Source organism: Macrotis lagotis, chromosome X (genome assembly GCF_037893015.1).
Source record: "Macrotis lagotis isolate mMagLag1 chromosome X, bilby.v1.9.chrom.fasta, whole genome shotgun sequence".
NCBI classification, from domain to species: domain Eukaryota; kingdom Metazoa; phylum Chordata; class Mammalia; order Peramelemorphia; family Peramelidae; genus Macrotis; species Macrotis lagotis.
The window spans coordinates 133,474,378-133,495,156 of NC_133666.1; the positions used below are offsets into that span (position 1 = coordinate 133,474,378).

A 20,779-nucleotide genomic window follows, 5' to 3' on the forward strand; every position below is an offset into this window, starting at 1 on the left:
ATGGGTCAATAATAACTATGAATAATGGATCATTTACAAACAGGACATTTTACAGTGTTAGTATTGGGAAACATGACTAGCTTCACCCTAGAAAAGGTCTTGAAAAGCAAATAAGAAGATTAAGGACTAGTCTACCTGTCAGATCTATGGAAAGGGGAATAGTTTATGACTAAGGAAGAGTTGGAGAACATCACCAAAAACCAATTAGATGATTTCCATTACATTAAATTAAAAAGCTTTTGCACAGATAAAACCAATGTAACCAAGATCAAAAGAAATGTAGTAAACTGGGAAACAATCTTTACAACTAATGATTCTGACAAAGGACTCATTTCTAAAATATACAGAGAACTGAGTCATATTTTTAAAACAAAAAGACATTCCCCAATTGACAAATGGTCAAAGGATATGCAAAGGCAATTTACAGATGAGATCAAAGTAATCCATAGCCATATGAAAAAATGCTCTAAATCATTAATTATTAGAGAAATGCAAATTAAAGCTTCTCTGAGGTACCACCTCACACCTCTCAGACTGGCCAATATGACCAGGAAGGATAATGATCATTGTTGGAAGGGATGTGGGAAATCTGGGACACTATTACACTGTTGGTGGAGCTGTGAACTCATGCAACCTTTCTGGAGAGCTATACGGAACTATGTCCAAAGGGCAATAAAAATGTGCATAACCTTTGATCCAGCAATACCACTACTGGGTCTATACCCTGAAGAGATGAGGGAAAAGGGTAAAAACATTACTTGTACAAAAATATTTATAGCAGCCCTGTTTGTGGTGGCAAAGAATTGGAAATCCAGTAAATGTCCTTCAATTGGGGAATGGCTTAGCAAACTGTGGTTGGTATATGTATGTCATGGAACACTATTGTTCTATTAGAAACCAGGAGGGATGGGATTTCAGGGAAACCTGGAGGGATTTGCATGAACTGATGCTGAGTGAGATGAGCAGAACCAGAAAAACACTGTACACCCTAACAGCAACATGGGAGTGATGTTCAAGCTTGAAGGACTTGCTCATTCCATCAGTGCATGGATCGGGAACAATTTTGGGCTGTCTGCAAAGGAGAGTACCATCTGTATCCAGATAAGGAGCTGTGGAGTTTGAACAAAGTACAAGGACTATTCCCTTTAATTTAGAAAAAAAAACCCAATTATCTTATTGTCTGATCTTTTTACCTCTTAGACTTCTCTTCTCTTTAAGGATATGATTTCTCTCTCAACACACCCAATTTGGATCAAGGTACAACATGGAAACAAAGTAAAGACTGACAGAGTGCTTTCTTTGGGGGGGGGTGGGGGGAGGGAAGCAAGATGGGGGAAAATTGTAAAACTCAAATAATATCTTTAATAAAAATAAATTTAAAAAATATAAAAAAAGAAAAGGTCTTGAAGAAACACAACAAAAAATAATTGGATTTGGAGTGCCCATCAGTAAGAGGGAATAGACTAAGTAAATTAAGGTAAATGAATGTAATGGAATAAGGAGTTGTTAAAAAAATGGTGAAATTATTGGTCTTGGAGAAACTTGAGAAGATTTGTGTGAAATGGGCAGAACCAAGAGAAAATTTATACTATGCCAACAATATTAAAAAAAATGATCAGCTTTGGAAGAATGAAGAACTGTGATCAAAACAGTTCCCTGTTGTAATTCCAGAAGAAAGCTGGAGAAATTTATCTTATTCCTTCCCCACACCCCAATCCTCATACACAAGAGATGAAGGGTTCAATACATAGAATGAGACATATATTTTTCAACATGGCCAAAATAGGAATTAATTTTACTTGATTATGCATATTTGTTAAAAGGGTTTCATTTTTCTTTTTGGGTTGGGAAGGGAGAGGAACTGGATGGAAAGGAGAAAAAAACAAGAGAAAAAAATGTAATTATGTTTTAAAAATCTAATTGTAGTGGACACAGTGTCAAAGTTGGAAAGAGATAAAGAAAAGCTAGTTTTAAAATGACATAATGGGCTTAAACTAAAGTCTGAAATACAATTAGGCCAGATTTAAGAGAATTTTCTCACAATAAGTGTTATTACATATAGGAAGGGATAATAATAGAGACTATAATATTTCTATTTCTAGAAGGCTTGCAAAACTGGATAGTTTTTTAGATGGCTGTTACTATTTAGGAAGCAATGTAATGTACTGGAGCATGAGACTGCAAGTCAGGAGGCCTTGACTTAACACAGTTTAATTGGGTAATCCAGGGTTAGGTATTTCACTTCTCTCTTTCAGTTTCCTCATCTGTAAAATGAGAGGACTTCGGCTAAATGATTATAGGATTGACTTCTATAATCCTACATTATTCTATTACTTCCAATTCTATGAATCTAATAAAACTAAGTTTACTTAACAAAATCCAGTAAACAGTAGAGTGCAAATTTCATAAACTTCCAGATCAGTTAGATCAGTTAGAAGTAAAGCTGTCAATTCATACTTATACATGGTCTTACTTACATATCCTCAGATAAAACTAAGAACTCCTTGAGGGTAGGGTTGTGGGGAGAAAAGAAGGGACAGTTTTTATTTTTTTTTTTTAATGTTTGTTTATCAGAGTCTAGCATAGCCAGAAGCACAATGGGAACTTAATTAATATGTGATAAAGGGACCAAGCAGGCAAATCTTTTAGTTAGCATTACACTGGGTCACTCTTTTGTTTAAGAAACTTATTTGAAGGCTTTCCCAAGATTCTCAAATTGTTGATTTCAGAATTATTCTTAGCTGGTGGCTATTTTTGTCATTGGTTTCTTAGTAAGCTCTTTATGTTACATTACTTTTAACTTGGAGTGACTCAAAAAGAACATGGTCTGAATCCTATCTCTGAAATCATCAATCCTTTTGCAGAATCTTAACAATACATTACATAATGTCTTGGGGTTCTAAGAGAAGGCTCTGTCTCCTTTCCATTTACACATTGACACTGATTCAATTTCCTCTCGTCATCGCATAACATTGTCATGGTAATTCTGTATCATAAGCTGCCTCCCCTGATACTTGGGTCATAGCCACAGACAGCCCTGCTCCAGAACTGGCAGAATATCAGAAATGAATGGTCCAGGCTTTCCCTAAGCCTCCACTAAAAGAAACTGAGCTAATCCTAACTGTTTTGTGTTAAGGATATACCAACACTTCTTGTCACTATATAGGCAATCTAACTCATGGAGGCTAAACCACTTCTCTAAGATTCAGAATGAAAAAAGGAGTGAAGGACAACTTAATGCTGCAAAGCAAAATTAGGTAGACAGTAACCAAGGTCTGAACATGAGGAGTACCACTGTGAACATGCAAGAATTTTCATATATCACATGGAGAAGTTGATTTTAACCTACTGCAGGCTACTACTGTGCTAAAGGTTGGAGTTGATTTTTCATGTAATCTTTGAAAGACCCCACATTCTCAGGAGAATCACAATAAATTCCAACATAAACACAATATGAGAGATCAAAAGGACAAAAAATTCCGTACAGAATAGTAAGGTTTTTAGTAAAACAATATAATAATTTTCCCCCTGATTCGAAAATGCAAATAATCTAAAAGTGAAGGAAAAGAGTGGTTTTTGGCATCTTCTCAAAAACTCTTAATTCGAAGTGCTTCAAATGACTACTTTCATTCTCCAACTTCCTGTGTCTCCCCCAATTCCTCCTCAATAAATGCACACACATCAATGTACATACTGGCAGGCACAACAATTCGTTAGCCAATGTTCTGTGAAGATGGTGATGGGGGGGAGATATAGTCCTTGTCCTCAAATAATAATACATTTTACAAGGCTTAAATCTTTGAGAGAGACAAGCATATTCTCTCAACTTCCAGTAATGTCAGTCTCAGGAGGTTTGGAAAGCTTGACTATGCTGGCTGCAAGGGACAATCCACAGAAAATCAAAAAGTCTGACATTCATTATGCTTATTTATGACTGTATGAAAAATTCTTTTGCTTCATTATACATGCTAAACTTAAATCTCTGAAGCTAAACTTGTAATTATCATTAAAAGCAGAAGAGTTAACCAAGCAAATATATTTCATGCTTTCAATAAACCAGAGTGATTTCCCTAACAACCCCACCCCCCAAAAAATAACTAATATTGGAAAATGTTTGTGTGTGTTTCTAACCTAAATGAAAGCTAAAAGTCTAGACAAGAATAAGAACACCAAAGAGAAACTTCAATAGAGAAAAAGTACAGCATGTCCTTCTTGCTTAAAAAGATGCAGAATAAAAAGAAACACACAGACAAGCAGAAGAATGTGAATGTGTGTAGGTGTGCTGGGGGATGGGGAGGAGAGGAAAGGGAACAAAAATGGGCAGAAGGACCAGGAACAGAAAATTATCCTTAGCTTGACTTGAAATGAATGTGTCTCTTTCTGGTCATAACAAAATCCATTAGGCTACCTAGATCATCCTCTAAAAATGTTCGTCATGTAAATAAACATTTCATAATTCATATTTAGATCAAGCCAACTGGTCTTTTGTGGTGATGTAGGTCATGGTCTTTTGGACTGTTCTTCACCAGCTTTCCCGACTGAATAACAATACAGTATTCTGGATACTACTATCTTGTTAAATCCCTTGGACAGCTTCTGCAAACTCATTTATTTAGCCTTGGGATTCATCCCTAAGTAACACAACCAGTAAACTGCAAAAGTAAACTGCCAACCATTCCACCATGAACCCATGAAGTTCCTTCATGACCTATTTATTTTACTAGTTCTCCCCCCCCAAAAAATGTGATATTTTGAAAGAATTAAGGCCACAAAGCAACAACCATACAGACTAAACTATCACCTATTATAGGGATTCTTTAAACATTCTTTGTACCCTAGACCCCTTGGTAATCTAGTGAAGCCTATGGACCCCTTCATCAAGAATGTTTTTTAAAATATATAAAATAAAATCCATAGGATTCCAAGAGGAACTAACCATACCAAAATATTTGGTGAGAAGGGTGTTACAAACTCATGGAAACCAGATTAAGAACTCCTAATATATTAAAATGAAATTAGGTTTTCAAGAATAGAAATACAGTAACTTAAAAGTTTTTTTCATGGCTTGAGATGCTCAAAAGAGATTACTGGAAAAAAGGGAGAAGATATCCAAGTTCTACTCCTAGTTCAGTCATTAATATAACTATGTGACCTTGGGTTCTTCTGAACTTAATTTTTCTATTCTATACAAGGGAGGAAGTTGAACTATGTCTATTGTTCCCAATTTTAATAGGAGGAACCTTTTTTTAATATTAAACAATTTCAGATTCCTCACATGACAATAGTGTGCTCTAAAAGTAGGCACTGTTGAAAAAAATACCATGAATTCAGAAACGTTCAAATGAATATAAACTTTATTAATCAAAACAGCATCTATGTGCATTTGAAAATTATAATATATATGCAAGATGTTATTTATTCAGTCTAAAAAACATTTGCTTATTTATTATGTTGAATCATTTAATCCAATCAAAACTTCTATAAATCTACAATACCCGGGGAGAGCAATTCAATTCAATAAAAGCACTTATTTATTACACACTACTCTGTGCAGGACCCTGGACTAGTTACTGGGAGATAAAAAAAAAAACCCAAACAATCCTTGCCCTCAAGGACCTTATGTTCTATTAGAACAATATACTGGAATTAGTAGCAATTGGCTTGAGAGAGCAAATGTTATAAGTGAGGGAAATTTATTCTTTTGTTGATTATATAGATGTAAGAAAGCAATGGAAAAATATTAATAATGTTAATTAAATGTATGTTAAGTGTACTTCCCCCACCCCCCAGAGAATCTGTTTAAATTTACCAGTACACCCCTGGATAAAGAGTAACACAAAGAAATAAATACAAAATACACAAATAAAATTGGGAGTGAGGGGAAAAGCACTAATAAATGAAAAGATCAGCAAGTTTCCTGCTGTTGGTACCTAAACTCAACTTCAAACGAAATCTGGGGATCCTAAGAATTGGAAGCAAGAGGCACAACCCTCCAGGCATAAGGGTTTGGGGATGAAGAACAGACTACACTACCTTTATGAGGTAGGAAATAAACTAGCATATATAGGGAAGTAAGTAAACCATCACACGAGGAGAATTACAGTCTGCAAAAATAGGCTGCAGTCAGATTGTGATGGCTTTCAAATGTCAAAGAGGCAGTTGCATTTTATCCAAGAGGCAAAAATAAGACACCACTGAAGCTTTCCTCTACAGGGACAGGACAATGTAAAACCTATAGAGGACAGTTTAGAGAGAGAGAGAGAGAGAGAGAGAGAGAGAGAGAGAGAGAGAGAGAGAGAGAGAGAGAGGAAGAGAAAAGGAGATCAATTGGGAAATTACTGAAGTAATCTGGGAAAGAAGTGATGAGAGGCACATCTAGGCAAGTGTTTGTGTAAGTGGAGAGAAGAGGTCAGATATAGAGATGTTCTGAAAATAGAATTCAAACAGTAAACATTTTTTAAGTGCCCAACATTTGTAGGCACTGTACTAAAAAGCAAAAGACTGTTCTTGCCCTCAACCACCCTCAGCCTGTCAAAATCACCACCACCACCACCACCATCATCATTATCCTCATCATCACCATCACCATCACCATCATTGCCACTACCTCCTGGCAACTGATTAGATTGGGAGAGGGGGGAACCGAGGCAGTATCCTCCACAAGGGAAAAATCCAGCCCTTTTACTTGACTCATTCATTCCCTCCAACTATCATCCTTACAGCTGTCCTCTCTTTTACAGCTAAACTTCAAGAAGAGGCTACCTTAATTTGTTTCCATTTTCTCACTTCTCACTCATTTTTCAATTTGAAGCAAGCTGGCCATCACTAAACAAGCTCTTTACTAAAATTGCTCTTTCTAAGGACTATAATGATTTTTATTACTAAATCCAATGGCCTTTTCTCAAATCCTGATTCTTCTTGACTTTTCTACCATGCTGGCCATCTCCGCTTAGTGAAAACACTCTTTTGGATTTTGGTGACAGCATTCTCTACTCATTCTCCTCCTACCTATCAATATTTCTATTATAGGATTATCATCCATGTCTCATTCACTCTGGGGCACATCCAAAGTTCTGTTCTCAGGGAGTGTTCCTCTTCCTTTCTCTCCTTTCTCTATAATCTCAATTCCTGTGGTTTCAACAGTGATTTCTATGCAGATGACTCCCACCTGATCTCCTGACCTCCAGTCAGTCCTTCAACTCCAACTACTTGTTGAACATCTTTGCCTGGATGACCCAAAAGGCATCTCAACTTGAATATATCCTAATCCATACATACTTATTTCCGATTTTTCTTGAAGGCACAACAATTTTTTCCATTCACTCAGGTTTGCAACTTCACTTCCCATATTTAACATCTCTCAAATACTCATTCCATTCATACAGCCACTATCTTAATTCACACACTCATCAGGTCACCTGGGATATTTTGATTGCATACAAATAATTCTGCCTATATTCAACCTTTTGATCTCTAATCCAACCTCTACATAGCTGCCAAATCACCATCTCTAAACTGTAGATCTGCCTTTGACTGGTCAAAGTTATAGTTCATTTACTTTGTTTATATTGTATATTTACTTATCTATGCACATGTTTTCTAATGTAAAGTCTTTGAGGACATGGGCTAATTGTTTTGTCTTTGGATAATTTTGGCTTTGTATTTGGGATAAACAAACTTGGTCCCTAATAACTAAATAAACTCTAAGATTTCTTTCAACTGTATAATTGATTCATTATCACTTACATGGTATTCCTTATATTCCCAAGACAAAAGTGGGATCCATTACTTTTTATTTGTTCCAAGTCTCCTAGTCCAAATATTTCTTTCACTTCCTAACTGCTAGAACAAAAATACTTCTTTTGCCCTAGTAACAACTATTCTGTATCTAGTTTCAAATGCTAAACAACTTTCTTCATTTAACTTGTTTATATATTAAACAACCAACTGCCATGGGGGCTATTATGAAAAATTATGGAAAATTTCCAATTTTCAAATACCCTATTTTGGTTCAAATGATGAGTTTGGGGAAATAAGAGGAGGAATTGAGAAAAAAATGATAAACCCAATGTTTTTATTTATTCATCTCAAAACACAAGGACAAAAAAACAACACTTCAATTTATATGCATGAAAGAAACTCTAACCTCTATAACTTCTCACAAATTCCAAAGCCTGTTTTAGACATGCAGGAGACAACTAGATCAACAAACACTGTAACCATTAAGCAATCATATCCTCAAACCATTAAAAGACTTCTCATAAGCTTAAAACTCTTTAATACTTTTTTTAACTTAGTTGCGCCTTCTATTTCAATTTAGATGTTTTAGTGATTGCCCATTTAATAATATTCACTCATTCATTCATTCATTCATTTGTTCAAAATTCATTGTTTAACCCAAGGAAACCATCATTAGGCATATTCTAAAGACAGAGAAAAGAATGTCACAGATGTTTTTAAAAATGTTTTTAGCATTGCTTTTTTAAAATTTAATTTCATCTCCCCCCCATAAATTACATATAAAAACAAGTTTAGCATTCATTTCCAAAACTTTAAATTTCAAATTCTCTCGCTTCCTCCCACTCCACTCTACTCCTTCTCATTGAGAAAGCAAGTTATTTGATATAGGTTAAAAATGTGTAGTTATGAAAAACATCACAATAGTCACGCCGTAAAAGTAAACATAATTCCTTCCTGCCCCCCAAAAAGAGAAACCTCAAGAAAATAAAATGGAGGGGGAAAAAAGTATGCTTCAATCTGTATTCAGATGCCAATAGCTGTTTTGGGGAATGGATAGTATACTTTATCGTAAGTCCCTCAGATTTCTCTCGGGTCACAGCATTGCTGAAAGAGAAAGGTAGGTCATTCACAGCTGATCGCCCTGCAATATATATATATATATATATTACATTTCCCATTGCCTCTGTTCATTTAAGTTTTTTACTGAGAGCATCCTGTTCATCATTTCCCATAACAGAGCAGGATTTCATCTCAATCATGAACCATAATTTGTTAACCAATCCCCACCCAATAGGCATCCCCTCAATCTCCAGCTCCCTGTCACCAGTAAAGAACTGCTATAAATATTCCTATGCATATAGGTTCTTTTCTTCCTGTACTTCATCTCTTCTGGAATATAGAACTATCAGTGGCACTACTAGGCCAAAGGGTATACTTAGTTTTATAACCCTTTGGGCATAGTTCCAAATTGCTCTAAAGAATTGTTGAATAATTTCATAACTCGACCAACAGAGCATCAATGTCTCAATTTCTCTATATCCCTTCCAACGTTTGTTCACCTTTGCTTTTTATTGCAGTATATAAATAAAGTAGGCACTCATCAATTGGGGAAATAATGAAAAAAAAACTGGTGCATTAAAGAGAGATCCGTGCATTGTTAGAAATGACAAATTTGTTTTAACTATATAATGATCTATTAAAAAATAGGATGAGTTAAGGAATAATGACAATAGTAAAAAGGAAGTAAAGAAGATCCATCACATATTAATACAAAAAAAAGAGAATATAAACAGGATTTTGTTACTGTGTTATTTAATACTTTTATAAAGTTACATGGGAAAAAATAAAGTTACATGGAAGAAGCTGACTTCTCTATACAATGTCATTTTTTATTCTTTGCATATTAGAATATTTAATTCATTATTAAGCTCACAATAAAAAAAGAAACATAATAAAGAAGTCTTGATTAGGTACCTACCAATAAACATCTGTAGTAATGAGATGAAGAATATGTAAAGCTAAATAAGCAGTTCCTGCCCTCAGGGGATGGTAATTTATAGTATATAAACACTTTCAGAGTAGAAACTACTTGTTCTTTTGTCTTTGTATCTCCAGTGTTCAGTACAAAGCAGGAACTTTTTTAAAATTCCTATTGCTTGGTTGATTCTTAACATAGAGAGATAAGAAGAGCCTGGAAGTTTTAGGGTAATTAACACTTTTAGAGATGTTCTGAGATCAAGAGCAATTACTTGAGAGGATTAAATATAAGAAATATTCTAGCTATCCCTATCTGAACCTATTACAGAGAGTATGAAGTTCAGAATAACAAAAATGCAAACAATTCCTTGTCTCTGGTTTACAGTAATAGTACTGTATTAATCTCACAAAAAGCAAATTTGCCACTTTAATTAAATCACACAAAGATTTCCATATCTGATGAAATAAGTTACTTGTTATAACAAATACACTTATATCCCCACTTTGTCTTTGCTGTCTGTGTGTATCTCCCTATCCATCCATCTCCTTTTCTCACCTAGCAGACCTCTCTTGCATTTTTCAGGAATAATTTTATACTAAAGTTATTTGTATCTCTTATGTCCTTCTCACTAGGCTATAAACACTATGAGGGTAGGAACTCATTGAATTTTTCTCTTTCTCCTGTGGCAAAGATAATGATCTACAAATTGCTTATTGACTTGAACTGAAAAAAACACTGACTGTGTGACATGGTATATGGGCCCAAAGGAACAAACAGTCAATGACTAGTCAGAACAGAAATTTTGCCCTTTGGTCAGGGTTAAAAAGAGAAACAAACAAGAAAATTAGTTTGATTTATATGGAAACATCAAAGCAATGGAAACAACTATTACTGAAAATCACTGTGTCCCTGACCTGTACACTGGGATACAGTCAACATTCATTCTGAATATATTGTTTATTTCAAATTATTAGTGTTCTGAACTTTTTTCTGTGCAAAATTCATAACAGAAGGATTCATATATTTCCTCAACAGGGAAAGACTATTTTCTACTCACAAGTTTTCTTTTTGTTTGATTCCAAAAGCTTATATAAACACTTGTGAGATCACATGTTGTATCTAGGGGGCTGGCCTTGAAGTCAGGAAGACCCGAGCAAGTCACTGTTCCTTCATTGTTCCTGAACAGCTTTGTATGAATGAGCATAAATTTACCTGCTGCATTGGAAGAGGGAATTTCCTCACTAGAGTTCTTTATTACCAATGAAACCATATATAATAGGTCCAATCCACAAACAAGACAAAAGGAAACAAAATCCCTACATAAATATATTTAAAAATAAAAATGACTGTTCTCCAGGAGAATTAGCTTATTAAGCAGTTGGAAAAACATGACTTCTGGTTGTGAAATAAATATGACCTATTAAGTTGAGAAATATTTATGAAATCAAACTAGCTTCATTACTGATGACTATAAAAAATAACTAGTATCCAGTTATTTTTATTTATATATCACTTTAAGATTTGAAAAGTACTTTACATATAGTATCTCATAAGCATATCACATTAACTTGGTGAGGCAGATACTAGTTATTTATTTTTTTGTTTTTGTTTTTGTGGGGCAATGGGGTGTTTAAGGGATTTGCCCAAGATCACAAGCTAATAAGTATCAAGTGTCTAGAGTCTGGAATTTAACTTAGGACCCTCCTGACTCCATGGCTAGTATTCTATCAGTTGCATTACCTAACTGCCTGATATTATGGTTAGTATTCATCTTACTTTGTGGATGAAGAAACTGAGGTTCAGAGAGGATTAAGTAAGTGATGTTCATGTAGCTAGGCAGGTTCAGATGGGAGATTTGAACCCGAGTCTTTCTGATGCTAAGAATAGCATTCCATTCATTACTCCACACCAAATGACCTATATAAATCAAAGCATTCCAAGCTTTAAAAACTGACTTTCATAGATGAAATATATATAAGACTAATTGATAAACTGGCTATGTTTTTGTTTCAGTCAGGAGATCAAATTAGAATTTTGTAAATGTCTTTCTAAAGGGTAGGAAGTGGGGAACAGAAAAAAGATTAATATGGTTCCTGCCACAAAAAAAAAAAGGATTCATGAAGAAAATACTCCCGAGGGTTTTTCTTAGAAATGATGTGAGAAATTCAGCCTTAAAGAGGATAAGGGAAAGTATTTCAAGTGTGAAAATGTAAACTGAGTCTAAAAAGAGGACATGGTCTTCCAGCCAAATGATATTTTATGGCAGAGAAAGGGCAGAATAGAGATTAGAGTCATACTGAAGAATGAAGTGAGTATATGCTTCATTTTACATCACACAAAGACCTCTACTGATGAACTCCTCCTCCTTCACCTCTATTTGTGCAAATAAGTGCTGATCACTGCCTATCAACTCAGTTTCTGTCCTGTCTTCTCATTTCCCTGTGCACTATTCTGTTTGTCAATCTCATCAGTTCCCTTAGGTCCTAATTATCACCTATATAGGTGATTTACAGATCTATATATGCAATCTTTCTTGGGATTCACTCTCTCCCTCTCACATCATGAAATGCCTTTTTTGGACATCTCAAACTGTTATACAGTAGGCAAGTCAAACTCAACATGTCTAAATTATAACTCGGTTTCTTCTCCCATCATATTTTTCACTTTTCCCATATTCCTCTTACTGTCACAGGTATAACCATCTTTCTAGTTAGTTAGGCCTGCAATTTTATTGTCTTCTTCAGCTCTTTACTCATACTCACCAGAAATATTTTGTCTCCTGCCAAGATTCAACATTGTATTCCTTTACATCTCCTCCTACCTTCAGCAGGTCCCTATTTCCTCTCACCTACAATATTAAACCAGCTTTCCATTTGATATCTCTGATTTATCTCTCCTCATTCCAATCCATGCTCTACTCAACTGTTACAATGATTTTCCCTCATGTGTCTCTCTGTCACACACACACACACACATCCCTGGCCCCTTCCTCCCTTTCCAGGCTTATTAGACTTCATTCCCTGCAGTTCCTCGCACACTGCACTCATCTGTCTGCTTGACCATTTAGCCCACTGTCTCCTATGCCTGGAATGCTATTTCTCTTCTCTTCTACCTTTATTTTGGACTTCCCTGGCCTCCTTCAAGACAGTTCATGTTCTACTTAAATTGCAAGAGATCTTCCCTAGTCCCTCCTCCCAATCCTTCCTCTTACGACTGCTTCTACCTTGTATGTTACATTGATGTGTTCATGATGATTTATTCCCATTAGACTATGAGCAACTTGAGGGCAGAGACTATGTTTTTTGCCTTTATTTCTCCACCACTAAGCCACATAGTAAGCACTTAAAAAATACTTGTAGAATTACTGAATGATTGGCATGGTGCCTTTAAGAGGTTGCATTTATACCTTTTTTTTTTTTTTTTGGTAATTTTATTTGGCAAATTGAACAACTGATTATCCCTGAGTTGACTCATCTGTTATGTACTTTGCTTTCACCTATGCAATCCTACAGGTCTGCCTGTTTCAACATTTGCTTTGTTAGCAGAATCACAGTATCTCAGAGATGCCAGTCATTGAGTCTAGTCACAACAACACTACTAAAATGTGGTTGTTTTCTATCTGAAGACCTCAGAAAAGAGAGGGAAGTCACTACTTAGGAAAGAAGCCTGCTCCTACCTCAGGACTGCAGTAATTATTAATGAGTCTACATCTGCTTTTCTTTGACCACACATAGTTAACTTTGTTTCAGTCCTTGAAGGTCAAGCAAGGCAGGTCTATTCTCTCTCCTGAAGGTCAACAATTCAAATATTTAAAGACAGTTTTCATTTACCAACATTCCCTCCTCCCTCAAAACATCTCTATCTATACTCCCCTAATGTCACCAGTCTTTCAAAGCCTGGTCATCTTTCAGCTTGTCACAAATCCTTCCTAAAAATATGGCTCCAAGAACTAAAAACAACATCTGGAAAATAATGCTCGTTTCTGTCTCTTGGCTTCTCCAGTCTCCATAACTTGACCAGGGCTATTGTGTCCTCTATATTGCTATATCTAAGATAACATGAGTCTTTGAGGTCCAAATGCCAGTTTGTTTTAAGCCCTTAGTTCACTAAAAAGCTCATGGCTCACCAAAGTATCCATCCATGTCTTCTGCCTGGCCTATTTCTATTACTGCAATCACCATTTTTCAAGTAATACCAGGCTCAAAACTTGAGTATTCTATGATGCTTCTCTTTTCTTTGCCTGCTGCTTCCCTAACAAAACCTAAAGGGCTCCCCAATGCCTAAGGAATAAAGTCTATATTATTTTTACCATGGCATTCAATCTGGTCCCAGGCAATCTTTTTAACCTTCTCTTCTACTGTTCCCATTCATGAACCCAACACTGCAGTTAAATTTAATTATTAGTTTCCTAAACATATCTTGTGGTTTTTCATTTTACAGTTTGCTAATGCTGTTCCTTACATCTAGAATACCTCCCACACACACAGTTATTTTGGCCTTCACAGTCTAGATCAAATGCCACTTCCTCCAGGAAGCTTTCTATAATCATCTTGGTGTAAATTAAAAAAAATTTTTCTCCACTCTATAAATGCTTATGCATTTGTTTGCACCACTCATATGTCACTATTAAAAAATTGAGGGGCAGCTAGGTGGCACAGTGGATAAAGCACCAGCCTTGGAGTCAGGAGTACCTGGGTTTAAATCTGATCTCAGACACTTAATAATTACCTAGCTGTGTGGCCTTGGGCAAGCCACTTAACCCCATTTGCCTTGCAAAAACCTGAAAAAAAATGCATTGAATTATACTCTGCATCATACTCCTTTGTGTATGTATACTCCTGTTATTGTTCAGTACTATCTTGATTCTTCATGATCCCATTTGGGGTTTTCTTGGCAAAGATACAGGGAGTGGTTTATCATTTCCTTCTCCAACAAATGTTTTTAACTCCTCTCCTAGATTATAAGCTCTCTGAGGGAACTGTCTTAAATTTCCATTGTCATTTAGCTCTTCTATTTAATTACTTGCTTTATTTAAATCACATGTTCTTGATGTACTTTGATTCTGCTTCTAAGAGTAAGAATGCAAAATTAAAATAATTCTCTTGTGCTCCTTATTAGCAACCTTATTAATGCCTCTAAAGAGAAAAAAATTGAAACCTGTAGTTAATAGGTTTCTATATTATATATAAATTAATTACTTAGACCATCCTCTGTAGTGCTACAGCACTTCCTATCTGCATTGCCCATTTTGGCCAGATTATACACTGTCATACTGTTTTCTAACTATTTTATGTTGTTGTCTCCCAACTCAATTGCAAACACACCAAGGTCAGAGAACAGATATATACATATACATATACATATACATATACATACATACATATATGTATGTATATATTTGTGTGTATGTATATGTATGTATATATGCACATACATATATAAATGTATATAGATATAGATATAGATGTATATAGATATACATACATATATTGAAAAGGGTTTTTTTCCTTTTGCATCACTCACTATCTAAAGTGATCGGCCCAGGACAAGAAGTCAACACTGTTTGATTCCCCAACCTGTGGGTACCTGCTCAGATTTTGGAACTTACTAGTTGTATATTCATGGGTAAGGAAGTTAAGCCTCAAATTCCTCACCTGCAATATGGGAACTTCAGAGATTCATTTTAGATAATTTATATAAAGTCCTTAGCAAATTTTAAAGCCCTACTTATACAGGTGTCAGCTAGTGCTATTATCATTATGTATACTGATACAAAAGCACACATACTCAGGTATAACTAAATATATTTCCCCCTAAGAAACATACCAATAAGAAGATATACCTGAGAAAAAGTGACAGTTCAGTTAGTACGGAAAAAGGATTATGAAACTCCATTAAGTATTAACAAAAAGTAATAAGTTTACACAAGACACTGTTTATATTCCAAACAGTGGGAGACGTGAGATTTGTGCCTGGGAAAACCATCTTCAAAGTAACAACTGTTTTCCCAGCTGTGAATACTTCATCCTGGGAAATCTTTTCATACCACTACAAAAATAATTTTCAAAGGATTGTAAAACTATTCAGTCTATTCTGTGCCTATTGGTATTTGAAGGAGGGAAAGTACTTTTCTGAACCTATGGTCTGATTAGCCAGACTGATAATTCATATGACCACCACTGACTGCTATCATAAAATCAATGTGCAATAAATAAATGTGGTACCAATTCACTTAGCAAATAGGACGTTCTTTCCAAACAACGGGGGAAGAAAAATACTCTGCAATAGGTACAAAGACAGCTTGGTGTGTCCTGGTTTGGTAGTTTCTCTTATATTAATTTAAGCAGCCTCCATGGAGGAAAAATGGAAAATAAAGAACATAAATCCGAGCAACATAGGTTATCTCTTGGCGCCACCCAAAAGGGGAACAAGTTTAAATCCTAAATAAGGTATTAACTGATATCCTGAAACAAAAATCACACAGGTAGAGTTTTTGCTTTTTTTGGTTTTTTTTTTTTTAAATCACAACCGAGGAGCTGTGAAATCCTCCAATCTTTCTGGAGAGAAATTTGAAACTATGCCCAAAGGGCAACAAAAATGTGCATAGCCTTTGATCCAGCAATACAACTACTGGGTCTATAACCTGAAGAGATGATGAAAAAGGGTAAAAACATCACTTGTACAAAAATATTCATAGCAGCCCTGTTTGTGGTGGCAAAGAACTGAAAATCAAGTAAATGTCCTTCAACTGAGGAATGGCTTAGCAAACTGTGGTATATGTATGTCATGGAACACTATTGTTCTATTAGAAACCAGGAGGGATGGGAATTCAGGGAAGCCTGGAGGAATTTGCATGAACTGATGCTGAGTGAGATGAGCAGAACCAGAAAAACACTGTACACCCTAACAGCAATATGGGGGTGATGACCAACCTTGATGGACTTGCTCATTCCATCAGTGCAACAGTCAGGGACAATTTTGGGCTGTCTGCAATGGAGAATACCATCTGTATCCTGAGAAAGAACTGTGGAGTTTAAACAAAGACCAAGGACTATTACCTTAAATTTAGGAAAAAAAAACCTGATATCTTATTGTCTGATCTTGTTATCTCTTATACTTTATGTTTCCTCCTTAAGGATATGATTTCTTTCTCATCACACTCAATTTGGATCAATGTATACCATGGAAACAATGTAAAGACTGGCAAATTGCTCTCTGTGGGGGGTGGGGGAAGGAAGTAGGATTAGAGGGAAAATTGTAAAACTCAAAATAAATAATTCAAACACTAGGCAGTCAACCTTAGATGGTAACCAAACAGAATCCAGATCAGAGGCTAAGGAAAGAATTTGAAGATCTAGGGGAAAAAAGAACCTAATGAATAGGAATTTTAGGGCTGCTTCTATTATCTACTGAGTAACCTCAGGCAAGGTGCTTAATAGCTCTATATTTTATTGGAGCAGTCCCTGACCCCAAATTTTCATAGAAATTAACTATGGAAGTGTTTTGAATTATTCAAAACAAAAGTATCCTCAGAAAAGGAGCCAGGCTGATGGATAAAAAAACCTCAGGGCTTCAATCACACCTCTCTAGTGACATGGTTAAGTGAAACAATTACAGATCAGCACTGATAAAGTGCTAAAATTTTCCTCCAAAGAAATTATTAGCAATTTTTTAAAGGGGGGAACAAGTGCTATATAAATTATGAGAGGGGAATTAATTCACTCAGTTTTGTAGCTCCTGCAATGGAACTGAATTGTTCACTGCTACATGAGTTCAAATTCACCACCATATGTATCATACTGGCACTAGACCAGACTATATTCCATCTAACTATCCACTGGTGTCATCTCATCATGTACTCAACTGCCACATATGCTCCTTTTCCCCTTACAGTTTGGGTTCTGAGAATGTTAATCAAGATAACACTTTGCTGTTGGAAAGAATAAGCCAAATCAATCTAGTGCATCAAATCTACTGCCTTATTTCAATAATCCTGTGTTGCCCAAACTCCCTTCCTGGAAGTCTCTATTAGAATATAAGCTTCTTGAAGTCAGAGAGTGTCTCTTTTGTAATTATAGTAACATCTAGTAGTGTCTAACACATAGATTTTACTTTGGTGGGGGGGGTAATGAGGGGATGTCTGTTAGAGCAGAGAATTTCTATGAAGGAACTTTGTCTATCAATTCCTATGGACACAGACTCTTCAACTTCAGTTTTTAGAAATCTGCTTGGCTCCTCAGAGGGTGACCATCCAGGGTGAACCATTATGTGTATCAGGAGCTGGTTCTGAATCATTTATTCATGTTTAACATTCTTTGACAATTCAGAATCTATTTAATGATAATTATGACAATAGCTGCCATATATACAGAGCTACTCTATGCCATGCTTTATAAATATTTGATCTTCTTAACAACTCTGGGAGGCAGGTGGTGTTATTATTATTATTATTATTATTATTATTATTATTATTATTATTATTCCCATTTTACAGTTGAGAGAAACTGCATCAGAAAGTGGTCAAGTGACTTACCCAATGTCACACAGCTAATTAATGCTGTCTGAGGCTAAATTTGAACTCATATCTTCCTGACTCCAGGCCTAGTACTCTGACAAATGTGATATCTAGTTGTTTCAATTTGCATTATTAGTATTACTTCTAATAATCATAATTTCAAGTACATTTGGTATTTGCATATAATACATGATTACTTTTAGTCAGGATTCTTCACAACCATACCCAGAGGTAAGGAGAAAGAGGTGAAATTTGTTCAAACTTCAGCAAGAACAGCAAAAATTAGAATAAAGGCCAGTCAAAATTAGAATTAAAGGCTCTAAGCTTCTCACCTGTTGCTTAGCTACTGATCCATACTGGCTCCAAAAATGCTTGGAATAGTCTGTGTTAATGTGGATAAAATAATTAAATCTGAGACCCAGCATGAGGACAGCAATATCTCCCAGGCTAGAATCACTTTTAATTTCATCTATCTGCTCCTAAGAAATATCCAATCTTGAGAAAAAAATTGCCCAACAGGACTTTCCTTGGGTCTCTTCTTTGAAGTTTTCATTTACTTTAGGAGGATAAAAGAAAGGACAAGAACCTGGAAAGCAATTTGTTCCCATTACATATTCAACCCAAACTTCACATCCAGAATACAAATGATAATACCATATTATAAGAAGCATTTTATAATTTACCTAGCATTTTCCCCACACAATACTCATTCATTCTTCACAGTAAGCCAGTAAGGAAAGCAGGGTAAGTATTAACACTATTTTACAGATTAAAAAAAAGAAATTGAAGCTCAAGTTAATCAGCCCAGGACTAGCAAGTGATAGCTAGACCTTGATTCCAGAGTCTCTGGCAAGAGTCAAGTTATAATACTTCACGACTTTGTGTGTCATCCTTTGCACAGGGGCCATGCTAATCTCTGTATCGTTCCAATTTTAGTATATGTGCTGCTGAAGCGAGCTTTGGTCAACAGTTAAAGTCTGTTTTTTAATTGTAATATTCTTAAAGAGACATGTCTGAGGCATTCCGTTTGAAGAAACAGATATCCCATTCCTGCAACCATACTCTTCTTCCCCACTTCCTCATGATTTAGAGGCTTTTTTTTACTTCATTTCTTCTTACCTACCCTAATCACTCAAATGTGTGTTACCTCAGTCAAACTGAGTCCTGTTATAGGTCAGGTCTCCCACTGAATTCAGGGCCATCTCCAGTCATCCTGATCCTTATCTGGCCACTGAACTCAGATGGTTCCAGAGGAGAAAGTGAGACTGATGACTTTGCCCAGCTCCCCCTCATTTAAATCCAATTCACTTATACATGTCATGGCATCACTTCTCTGATGTCATGGTCCTTTTCAAGAATGAAGGACAAACAACACTTTAGAAAGATACAAGAGAAGGAAAAATTTTACTTCTTTACTTACTAAGAATCAGATGCTATCCCTAGCACTGGTTACTGTTGTTCAGTCCTGTCAGATGTTTCATGACACCATGTGGGACTTTCTTGGCAGAGATACTGGAGTGATTTGCCTTTTCATCTTCCAGTTCATTTTATAGATGAGGAAACTGAGGCAAACAGAGTTGAGTGACTTGTCCACAGTCACATGACAAATGTCTGAAACCAGATTTGAAATCAAGAAGATGAGTCTTCTTCACTCCAGCCTTAGCACTCTATCCACTGCACCACCTAGCTGCCTTCCTAACATTCATAACCTTGTCAAATTCCCTTCCAAACCTCGAATGATAGGTTTCGAGCTTAAAGAGAACTCAGAGGTCATCTAATCAAACCTTCTCTAAAAGTCAGAGAGGTCAAGAACTTGCCCAAAGTCAGAAAGACATTAAATAGCAAAGACAGAATTTGAATCAGGGTCCTCTTGACTACAAAAAAAAAATACCCACTATATTGCAACACAATGCCTGCTTTTCAGTGTTCCAATATGTATCACAAAGACAGTCACAAAAAGATTTTATATTTGGTCTCTTTTCCCATCCCAATCTTCTATTTTTAAAAAAGGACAAAAAAAAACTTTGAAAATCTTTTAGAAAAATGAAAATAAAACAATCATCTCTACCAATATGGTCCCTTTTCCATTTAAGATATTTCCCATCCCAGTTCTGGACAAACATGTCTCTCATGACTGGCTCACAAAAATGTCCTAAGGAAGTTCTTTGGGCTTTTTCACTAGAGGACTCTGTGCAGAAGCCTGAAAACATTATTCTTTCATCAATATCCTCTTTTCTTTGAAAACAGGATTTCTTTCTCCCATGGCTCTGATGCAGAAGCCAAAGTTTATTTAGCATTCTGATCATATCATCTATGTGAGGCTGTTGTTAAGGACGAAGTCAAATCTGGAGGAGACACAGCATCCTGATTTATGCAAGTCAGGGAAGACCTGTGGTTGCAAGTGCTCTCTACTTCTTCCCATCCCATCTTACATGACCACACATCTCAGTGTCCCCAAAATACTATTTTATTTTCTGAGCCAAATAACCAGTTAAAGGGCTTAAAACCTCCCACTTAGAAAACTGAGAGAAGACCAAAGGGGAACA

At 35.8% G+C, this 20,779-nt stretch overlaps 1 protein-coding gene and 1 pseudogene across 6 annotated transcripts in view; both read right to left on the reverse strand.

The window, feature by feature from the left end:
• CHLSN (cholesin) overlaps positions 1 to 20,779 on the reverse strand; it is a 382,075-nt gene that overhangs the window by 315,066 nt on the left and 46,230 nt on the right. The gene's annotated exons all lie outside the window — the stretch shown is intronic.
• LOC141503702 (U6 spliceosomal RNA) lies at positions 19,089 to 19,189 on the reverse strand (annotated as a pseudogene).